Here is a 2,783-nt window from a genome sequence, read left to right as displayed (position 1 = left end):
CCCCGGGCCGTGACTCGAGTGTCTACGACATGTCGAGAGTGGTCGACCAGTGTTGAACCCTCTTAAGCCCCCTTTGGCACCAAGACTTCCAGAACAGAGGCCCTCGCTAAGCATGTAGCGAATCACAAAATGGGAAATGAGAGGCTCCGTGAAATAAGACAGAAAATAAGGGTTGGCAGCCAAGATAACCTCGGAAAGCAAAGGGGAGGTTGTGGTGGGTCATAGAAAGAGATGAAGAATTTTTTGATTCGAAAAGAAAGTGGTGAAAAAATGCCCGCCGGGTGGGATCCGAACCCACGACCTCCAGATTACCGGTCTGGTGCGATAACCACTACGCTACCGGCGGGGCTGTTTCCCCAGCACTTTCTCGGGTATTTATGTTAAGGTATTTTTGTTTCCTGCACTTGGAGGTGGTAGCCAGCGCCACTCGGACTAATCGGGGTGAAGGGAACCTTCTTTTTAAACCCCGGGCCGTGACTCGAGTGTCTACGACATGTCGAGAGTGGTCGACCAGCGTTGAACCCTCTTAATCTCCCTTTGGCACCAAGACTGCCAGAACAGAGGCCCTCGCTAAGCATGTAGCGAATCAGAAAAAGGGAAGTGAGGGGCTCCGTGAAATAAGACAGAAAAGAAGGGTTGGCAGCCACGAAAACCTCGGAAAGCAAAGGGGAGGTTGTGGTGGGTCATAGGAAGAGAGGAATCATTTTTTGAGTCGAAAAGAAAGTGATGAATAAATGCCCGCCGGGTGGGATCCGAACCCACGACCTCCAGAATACCGGTCTGGTGCGATAATCACTACGCTACCGGCGGGGCTGTTTCCCCAGCCCTTTCTCGGGTATTTATGTTAAGGTATTTTTGTTTCCTGCACTAGGGGTTGTTAGCCAGCGCCACTCGAACTAATCGGGGTGAAGGGGACCTTTTTAACCCCCGGGCCGTGACTCGAGTGTCTACGACATGTCGAGAGTGGTCGACCAGCATTGAACCCTCTTAAGCTCCCTTTGGCCCCAAGACTGCCAGAACAGAGGCCCTCGCTAAGCATGTAGCGAATCAGAAAATGGGAAATGAGAGGCTCCGTGAAATAAGACATAAAATAAGGGTTGGCAGCCAAGAAAACCTCGGAAAGCAATGGGGAGGTTGTGGTGTGTCATAGAAATAGAGGAATAATTTTTTGAGTCGAAAAGAAAGTGGCGAATAAATGCCCGCCGGGTGGGATCCGAACACAGGACCTCCAGAATACCGGTCTGGTGCGATAACCTCTACGCTACCGGCGGGGCTGTTTCCCCAGCACTTTCTCGGATATTTATGTTCAGATATTTTTGTTTCCTGCACTTGGGGGTGGTAGCCAGCGCCACTCGGACTAATCGGGGTGAAGGGGACCTTTTTAACCCCCGCGCCGTGACTCGAGGGTCTACGACATGTCGAGAGTGGTCGACCAGCGTTGAACCCTCTTAAGCTCCCTTTGGCACCAAGACTGCCAGAACAGAGGCCCTCGCTAAGCATGTAGCGAATCAGAAAATGGGAATTGAGGGGCTCCGTGAAATAAGACAAAAAATAAGTGTTGGCAGCAAAAAAAACCTTCGAAAGCAAAGGGGAGGTCGTAGACTCGACTCGACATGTCACTCGACATGTCGTAGACACTCGAGTCACGGCCCGAGGGTCTAAAAGAAGGTCCCCTTCACCCCGAGTAGTCCGAGTGGCGCTGGCTACCACCCTCAAGTGCAGGAAACAAAATACCAGAACATAAATACCCGAGAAAGTGCTGGGGAAACAGCCCCGCCGGTAGCGTAGTGGTTATCGCACCAGACCGGTATTCTGGAGTTCGTGGGTTCGGACCCCACCCGACGGGCATTTTTCACCACTTTCTTTTCGACTCAAAAAATTCTTCATCTCTTTCTATGACCCACCATACCTCCCCTTTGCTTTCCGAGGTTTTCTTGACTGCCAACCCTTATTTTCTGTCTTATTTCACGGAGCCCCTCATTTCCCATTTTCTGATTCGCTATATATATATATATATATATATATATATATATTGTAGTGAAAAATGTTAGCTTTGTTCCGCAAAAGCATCGGAGGCGTCATTACCTAGAATGGGTCATGTTCACCAGTACTTGCAGCGTCATCATTAGCAAAAGGACTGTCGGAAATCCTCATCGCCATCGCCTAGAACGACGGGGTTCACTCGGACTGCTTCTCTCGGCTCGTGTCTGCTTCCCTGGTCCGCGATTCCCCACCTCTCGCCTTCAGAAAGATCTTCGGCAATAAATCACCTTTCAAGTGGTGGATTAGCCGGGGTCACACCTTAATCCTGGAACTCCGGAGCCGGAAGTTACCCTCGGCCATGAAAAACCAACCGAACTAGAATGCTACGCCCTCATCGCCGACGGTGATGTGCTACGGTGCTATGCAGCGTGAACCTCCATCCTTCAACGGAACCGATAATAAGGACACCGAGGATTGGCTGTCCGTGTATGAACGCGTAGGCACTCATAACCGATGGGAAGACGCATGAAACTGAATAACGTCGGCTTCTCTCTAAAGGGCGCCGCCGAGTTATGGTATGGGAACAACCAGCGCGACTGTCGGACGTGGTCTGAGTTCAAGGTAAAGTACCTTACGGCCTTTGGCCGTTCAGCGGTGCGCAAGCTTGAAGCAGAGCAGCGTCTGCGTGTTCGAGCACAGCAGGCTGGCGAGAACTTTATTACCCATATTGAAGACGTCGTACACCTATGTAAGTGCGTCGACCCATCTATGGCGGAAGCTTATAAAGTCACGCATATTTT

General features: G+C 50.8%; 1 non-coding gene across 1 annotated transcript; it reads right to left on the bottom strand.

Moving 5' to 3' along the window:
- Positions 1-273: 273 nt before the first annotated feature.
- Trnat-ggu (transfer RNA threonine (anticodon GGU)) lies at positions 274-346 on the bottom strand. Its single transcript has one exon. It is a non-coding gene; the product is annotated as a tRNA-Thr (tRNA).
- Between the last annotated feature and the right edge of the window lie 2,437 nt (positions 347-2,783).

The sequence above is a fragment of the Haemaphysalis longicornis genome, unplaced genomic scaffold (assembly GCF_048455015.1).
Source record: "Haemaphysalis longicornis isolate Haplotype H1 unplaced genomic scaffold, Haemaphysalis longicornis Haplotype H1 scaffold_39, whole genome shotgun sequence".
NCBI lineage: Eukaryota > Metazoa > Arthropoda > Arachnida > Ixodida > Ixodidae > Haemaphysalis > Haemaphysalis longicornis.
The sequence above is the reverse complement of the archived record's forward strand: the minus strand, read 5'-3'. Positions and strand labels throughout refer to the sequence as shown.